This window comes from Arvicola amphibius, chromosome 9, assembly GCF_903992535.2.
Source record: "Arvicola amphibius chromosome 9, mArvAmp1.2, whole genome shotgun sequence".
Lineage (NCBI taxonomy): Eukaryota > Metazoa > Chordata > Mammalia > Rodentia > Cricetidae > Arvicola > Arvicola amphibius.
The window spans coordinates 75687121-75695560 of record NC_052055.2 but is presented as its reverse complement, the minus strand read 5'-3'; the positions used below and the strand labels follow the sequence as shown (position 1 = coordinate 75695560).

Below are 8440 nucleotides of genomic sequence, written 5' to 3'. Positions count from 1 at the left end.
GACACTCAAGCATCCATGGCAACTAAGGAAGCTGCACAGAAGCCAACGTTCCTGCACATCCCCATTTCTAATACATCTTGATGATGTCAATTCATGTAATGTTATGAATACTGTACATCATGATTCCTTATCACTCTTTTCACCTCTATTTCAAATAATCACCATCACATATAATTTCACAATTAACTTACAAGAAATTTTTTACCAATTAATTACAATAATAAAATAATCATTTATTATTTTCAGTCATAAATTTATGGAAATTTATAGATATCTATCTACCCATCTAATGTACCCACACAAGCACGTATATGTACATGCATACAACAATTTATAGCTATCTACCCACCCATTTAATGTACCCACACAAGTACATATATGTACATGCATACATGCATACAACACACACATACACACATACCTACATATTCATAGAAGCAACAGACTCACATATATATATATATATATATATATACATATATGCATGCACCCTCATATATATGCACAAATTCACTCACAGGCATACACACAGCCATACACTTATGCCCGTACACACACATCCATACTCATACACATGCAAATAAATACACATGCTCCCCCTCCATGAAAAAGGAGCATGAAGACTTGGTTCTTAGACTCTATTCCCTAAAGTCTTCCAAGGAATTTTCTCCTAGTGATGGCAAAATATCTGAAAAATAAGTCTCTGTGGCTTCATTTGTCAAAATACAAGTTTGACATCCAAAAATTCCTGGATTTGGGGGGTATTTTGGGAAACTGTAGATAAAAGTGGGTTTGGATGGCATGACAACACTCTGTTTATCTTTTCAACCTTGGAATGATTGCCCTGACTGTGTGTTCCAGCTTGAGCTCCAGGTGAGCTCCCTGTTTATGGTGTTGCCCCCTTCACAGCATTCTTCCAAATCCCTTCTGAAAGATAATGCATCATGAATGAAGAGATGGCTCAGCAGTGAAGTTCATGTACTGCTCTTGCAGAGGACCCAGGTTCAGTTTCCATCACCCATATGGTAGTTCACAAACATCCTAAACTCCAGTGCCAGGGAATTTGGTATTCTCTTCTGCTCTCTGTAGGTCCCAGGTATACACATGGTGCACAGACCTGCACATAAGAAAATGCTCATGCATATAAAATAAGACATAAATAAATGTTAGTGTAATATTGCAAAGACACCTATAGATTACACTTAGCCTGAAGGAACATTTATCCTATTTATTTATTAAACATTTTATTTTACTTATATATATTTAAATATGTGTCTGTGTGCCTGTGATGTGCATGTAGGCTTTTGCAGAAACTGGAAGAAGTCCCAGGCTCCTGGGAGCCAGAAAACATGGGCACCAGTAACTGAATTCAGCTTCCAACCACTGGGCCATCACTTTAGCCACTAGACTTTGTATTCTTATTTTTGTTGTTGTTGTTGTTTCTTCTCTACTTGAAGATGGAATTGAACATTATGAAGGTTTGAAGCCCGGTACATTTAATTCAAGTGGCAGAACATATTAGTAATAGAAATATTATTTGAAACTTCTTGACTAGATGACTTTAACTGTGGATCATCACTATTTGGTAACATTTTAGTCTGTAAAGTGTTTGGTGTTCTCTTCACTTTTTCTAACATTGTTTGTTTTAATATTCTGTGTTTACTAATCTGGTAAGAATTCTGTTTACTTATACTCTATATTTTTAGATAAATGATATATTTGTAATTTAACCAAATAGAATTTCTGAATATCAAAATTAAAGGACTAATGTTTGTTCTTTAATCAATTTGATTGCTGATGGAAACAAGTTATGTTACAAAAACTACTCAGTCCACTCTACCACAGGAGCCACGCCAATGGGAGTGCCCTGCACTGCCACCAGGGGCCATGGTAACATCCTGGCCCAGGTATGTCCTTCCCCCTCTACCCCTTGCTACATGCAGAGGGTGAGAGCTGGCCCTGGGGTCACCAGAGTAAGAGTACTAGCAATGCTCCTTACCTGCTGCAGCACCCAGGAGAGCAGGCCCTGTACCCCAGTCTGGGCAGAACACAAGAGCTGACCCTGTTGTTGGATGTGCAGGTGAGCCAGTCCTCCGGGCATGAGAATAGGAGAGTTGACACCCACAACCTCCTTGTATACCACTTACAGTAGTCTAGAGAAAGGGCCCTTCACCTTGCCTGGGCAAAATAGTAGAGCTGGCCTGGTGGTGTAGGTGTGGGTTGTTAGGAAAAAAATTCTAAGACAGGTGGCTCTGCAAGTGCAAAGAAATCCAATTAGGTCAGATCAAACCAAATTAAAATGCCAATAGTTTTATTAAATACGGTGCTCTTAGGTGGCCAAGCACATGGCGGGGAGACAGAAAAGCAGGGAACACATGCAAACCCGGAACCACATGTTCCTGGCATACTGGGATTTGGAGTCCAGACCAATATAACTCCCAGGCCAGGGGGCTGGGATGGATGCCAGGAGCAGGGATTACGCTCCCAACTTAACATGGGTGAGCTGGATCTGAGGACCTGAGAGCAGAGGAGAGGATCCTGATCCTTGATGAATGCTGCATCGGGTGAGTTAGCAGATGCAACGCTAGAGAACTGTCCCTGGTAGTGACAATGAGGGAAACCCGGCTGGCTGACTAACCCAGCTACCACTGAGGCCCAGTACTAGGGCTATGAGTTGGCTTACCCTAACATCCACCTTATCTATGAACTGACAGAAAGAACATGTGAAGGAGATGAACCTACAGAAGAGGATTTTCATGACACTAGACAACAACAGGGTGTCCAAGAGGAGCGCCAGTGAGAGCCCATTATCAGTGGAAGAGCAGGAGCTTCAGTTCAGACAGGACCTTGAGGCAAAGCAATGACTTGTGACAGTGAACACTTGCGCCTAGTAAAGGTAAATGGCTTAAATGGTAAACTGTGACACAGCGGGCCACACTACAGCAAGAAACGGGAACACCGAAGAAGAAACCATCGGGATGGTTTCACAGACTCTTTTTTGAGATCATGGGTCTCTGACAAATAATATTGCCAAGCTTCAATTCCAGTGCATGTGGGTATAGCAAATTCTGTTTGTTTTTTCCCCACATCATAAAACCATGAGAAGTTTTTTATACTACTACCAGGACTACTTTCGGGATAGATGTTCCAAAATTTCAAATTCAAATTAAAAAAATATAAAATTAAGCATAATACATTTAATAAATGGTAGTTGAATAAATAAATCTATGCTTATTTGCCTTCTAATAGTAGTTATTGATGAAGGAGGTGATATTTACGATTATGAAATGTTATAAACTGTAAATGTAAAAAATAAGAATTTAAGCAAATAAACTGCCAGTAACTATTTTCCTTGAACAAGGAACTGGATAAAATACTGGTTTTATTTGCTTTTTTGTTTACTACTTTGCCTAGTCAAAGCTATGGGCTTTGAGTTACACTATTGTAAAATCTGTGGTTTGGCTATGTACGTTTAGATATCAGCTCTGTGTTGAGCATTGCTTATATGTTGGATCTATTAGTGATGAATGGGTTGAACATGGGCCATATCCTTGAAATCAGAATTAGCTACACATTTAAGATAGTGATAATAATGAGAAGAATAGGAAGATTTCTATCATTGATAGTAAGAGCAATGGTCTTTGAGGTACAAATGACTTTCCTGAGGATAATACACAGGTGTATTAACAGGCAATGCAGATAAGATGTAATGCATGAGTGTCTGTGAACATGCAAATAATGTGTGGTTTATAACAGGCGGTAGGGTAGTCAAATACTTTGAAAAAAGAAAAAAAGACAAAGAAGCAAGATGGGTGAGCACAGACAGAATGTGTTATGAAAGGTTGGAATAGGAAATCAAATTGGCATCTTGTTGGCTCGTACTATCTTATGGTGAATAACAAGCTTTGTCTAATGGAAAGGGAGTCTAAATGGAGACTTTTAGACAAATAAAATATTTTTAAATATTTATTTATTTATTATGTATATAGCGTTCTGCCTGCATGCATCTGCAAATATGCCTGCACATCAGAAGACGGCACCAGATCTCATTACAGATGGTTGTGAGCCACCATGTGGTTGCTGGGAATTGAACTCAGGACCTCTAGAAGAGCAGCCAGTGCTCTTAACCTCTGAACCATTTCTCCAGCCCTTTTTGGGAGAAAATATTTTTAATTCTTTTGAAATGTCTCACATTAGTGTAGAATATTTAGTTGAAGATGAAAGAATGACCATGCTAAGATCATCTGAACTAGAAGCTGGTACAATAGTAATATTATAAATAGTAGTTAGGCTGATAATGGTAATGCAAAGAAATCAATGGACTCAAGGCAGAATCAGATAAAAAATAATGATGGCTGACTGCTGAATTCACAGACTAGGAGTAAACAAGGACTCGAACACAAATACACATATTTGTTCTCTTAATTTTGTAAAAGCAGACACTGTAGAAGTACTTAACTCAAGTTCTCATCATTTAAATTTTAGATATAGGATTTGGATGACAAATTATTATAGCAAATGTGTTTAGAGAAGCCATAACAATACTCTAAAGAATAGTTAGGAATTAGATCCTTGTCTATATGTAGCCACAGCTGAATTTATAGTAAATGTGGCCATCTTTGCCTCCAGAAACAAAAACAAACCTCAAGTAGGATACCTGGTGACTCTGAAATTGTACTTATTTAGGTCAGATGGCAGAGATGCTGGAGAAGAGGACAATCTTTTATTATTATTATTATTATTATTATTATTATTATTGTTGTTGTTGTTGTTGTTGTTGTTATTGTTATTGTTATTGTTGTTTAAAATTTTATTTTGATGCTAAAGAATCTTCAATTAAATCTTTTTTGTATTTTTATTGATTCATCTGAACTATACTTTTCCAATGAACCACAAGATCTTGCTTTCTTCTCAGAAATAAGGAAATAAAACTTTTGAAATAAAAAGATTTAGATTGGTGGAGAGTTTGTGATTTTTGAATGTCAACGACTTTCTTAGAAGAGACAATCACAAAATTAGAGAGAGCTTGATTTCATATTTTAAAGTGATGATATCTTATTTAGAAACCAATTTAAACAAAAGTGAAATAAAATTATCTCATGAGAAAAATCACAGAAAAAATGTGCTCAGCAACAGAGAAAAAAACACAGCTTTAGACTCAAAGTAAAGACTAGTTCGCTACTTTCAAAAACTGACCTAAAGCACATCTTCAGAGTCTAAATGAAAAGCTAGTCTTCCCCATTTTTGAAGTCAGAGCCATGGATACATGAAGGGTTAACACTGACCTGCAAAGACAGATCATAGGATCAAAATGATTGCAGTTTGTCTGTTATTAGCCAACTGGAAAGAAAGGCAATGTGTGATGGCGTCTGATAACTGAACAACCACAGAGACACATGAGAAACAGGAAATGTAGGTAAAACCTGGACTTGGGGAGGTTCCCAAATGTTTTTCCAGAATAGAGGTAGCTTCCTGCAGCCCCTTCCACACAATTCAAGAGGACTACTGAAGGAGAAAGGGACTCAGTCTCATAAGCATTGCTGGATGAGGGAGCCATTTGTTGACTTTATTTCCTGCAAGGCTTATTTCTACTGGACTTTCTCCCCTTCTCCAAATTCTGGTGACAGAAGGGCTTAATTTCCAGTTATTTCTTAGGAAAAAAATAATAGTCAATCTGTGATTCAAACATGAGGTGATGCCATGTCTAGTTCAGAATCCCAAATATTATAGGGACAAAATGTTCCAACAAGCATAATGTATGCAAGTTAGAAGTACTAAAACATCATTTTCCTGAGTGTCCAAGCAAAATCATTCTCACAGAATAAGAAGAAGGGGTAAAATAGAAAGCTTTTTTTGATGATTAGAGACATAGGGCATTTTTACATGGCAAAGGGAATTATAGAAAAATGGAAAGAATGGAAATGAAATGCTCTCTCAACCCAGGGGACTGGTGAATTTTATGTTACCATCTACACTAATTTGCATTTAGAGTGTGTCGTCTTCACATTTTATAGCCAAATCGATATTTCAAAAGTAAAACTACCAGAGTTTACTTTCTTTTCCTAAATCATAACATCAATTCCATGTTTATTTCATAGTTTTGTAAATTGTATCAATTTCTTGACCAAAAATAAGAGCAGAATAAAAGAAAAAAAAAGAAGACACACAAAATGGAACAGCTTTACCATTGATGAAAGGTTGGAAAAATAATAAAAAAAAATTAAGCCAATTATTAATTTTATTACTATTAATTTTATACATATAAGTTTAACTTTTGCATGTATTTTTTAATGTTTATTTTTTAAGGTTGTCTGCAGTTTGAAATGTGGAAGACCAAAAATTTCTAAAATTTGCAACAAGTAGAAATTGGTAATAAGAAAAAAATACCAGATTTCTGACATTATTTCCAATGTTGTATACTCCCCCAAAGACTCTTTCTTCCAATGTCCTGTTTCCACAGGACTTTAAAACTCTATTAATGTCCAGTTTATTGTTCACTTGGAGCAATTCTGCAGCTAAAGAAGAAAATACCCCAGTTGGACTGTAAACTCTGAAACATGTACTGAACATACACAGAAATTATGTGGGGTGATTTATTCCCATGCTAATTAGCTTAACTTCCAAGAATGACAGAAAATAACTTGATATCATTTACAACAGCAATGACAAGATTAAAATCATGTTATATTAAACCTCTTCCCACTGAAACTCATTCAATTCCTTTTGCTCATGTAAGCACATAGTCATAGTATTGATGCCAAAAGACATTTCTTTTTTGTATAGTTTTATGATCTTTTTGTTTGTTTGTTTTCTGAGCTTTGAGTCAGGATTTTTCTTCCCCTCAGACTGGTCCTCTTGCCTCAACTGTGTGGTTTGTTTTCTTGTCACTTAAAAATTAAAGCACAGTTTTCCGTTTTTTTTTTTGTTATTGTTTTGTTTTTTTTCTGGATGAATTCTTTTTTTAAAAAAAATCAACACAGTTTTTCTTTAACTACTACTGATTTACACAAAGGGCAACTTCCCTGCTAGAGTACTGAATGCCTCAATGAGCAATTGAAATGTTTTGTTGATAAAATGTACTGGCACGTTTAAACAGCCTCGGACAATGTGGTAAGTGGCGTAAGGCGGCACCCGTGCGACTGTGGCTTGATGAGCACTCTGGTATTTCCCGCACTGAAAAAAAAAACATGCTTCTAAACACCCCTAGAAGAAGGCAAAATCCCAGCCAACCAGTTGCTTCTCATGGGAGACAGGATGTTAGAGGAACAGGATGGCGAAGCAGGTCAAAATAGAGGAGAACACACTGGCGCTGCTCAGACTTCGTTCATGTTGGAAAATAGGATTGAGCTGCGGATGGAAGAAAAGAAAACAGGGACATTTAAAGGAGATGCAGCATGACTAAAGCTGCCCTTGCCCAGATGCCCTGTGATGGCAGCAGCTTTCTCTTCCATCACCTCTTTTGAAACAAATTCTCTCAATCTGGAACTCACTGATTTGACTAGAATAACAAGCCAGATTCACAAAGATCCTCCCGTTTCTGCCTCCCTGGTATTGATATCGCAAATGTGCAACACAGTTCCTGCTTTATGTATTTGTTTGCTTGTTAACATGAGTGGTGGGGTTTGAATTTATATCCATATAGTCATACAACAAAACTTTTACCAACCGTGCCATCTTTCTAGCTATTAGGATGATATTTTTTAAGTGTACAATTCATTTTATTAAAAGATGCATGTAAGGCAAAGCACCTGAATCTTGAAGAAATATGAAATCAGCTTTGTCCTGAGATATCTTTGTTCCTAATCCCATATTCTGGGATCAGATAATAACTAATTTGAATCTTACTCATATCTCTTCCAAGGAGGGGAATCACAAAGTGAGAAATGATATAAAAGTTACAGTGACTTTTTAACTGAATATAGGTAGCTTGCTTTGGGCAATGTCACTTGGTGGGGACAGAAAGGTAAAGCTTAATTTCTACACAATGTGAAGATGTCCTCTTGTCTTTGGTAGCAGCTTTAGTGGTGCCTGGAGGGCAACCAAATAACCCCAGATCAGCTAAGGCCAGCCAGTGGTAAGGAGGATTTGATTAAGCTCCTGTTGGTCAAGGACATTAGACAAATGCTCGGAGACAAGGAAAACCTTTATGCAACTAAGATAATTTTTTTTCTTCTGGGCTTACCTTTTTATAACTCCTCAAGAAAGATAATTTAGATCATTAAACAGAAAGAGGATTTTAAGATTATACATTTGGAAAAAGTACTTGCTAATTTCCATATTTCACTTGAAGTATAATTAAAGATCTCTTTGTAGGAAAAAGGAATATTTTTACTTTTAATTCACCCTCTACATAACCCTCTAACATTATTGAGGAGAAAAATGTGAACGCCTTCAGTTTGACTCTCATTACTGCATTATTTTCCATGCATATAGAAATCTT

At 36.8% G+C, this 8440-nt stretch overlaps 1 long non-coding RNA gene across 1 annotated transcript in view; it reads right to left on the bottom strand.

Moving 5' to 3' along the window:
• Positions 1-521: 521 nt before the first annotated feature.
• The window catches only part of LOC119823133, a 108889-nt gene continuing 100970 nt past the window's right edge, over positions 522-8440 (bottom strand). Inside the window, exons 2-3 of the long non-coding RNA XR_005286905.1 lie at positions 2174-2252; positions 522-1117 (exon numbers count right to left, since the gene is read on the bottom strand). This is a non-coding gene — a long non-coding RNA (uncharacterized LOC119823133). The remainder of the gene's footprint in view (positions 1118-2173; positions 2253-8440) is intronic.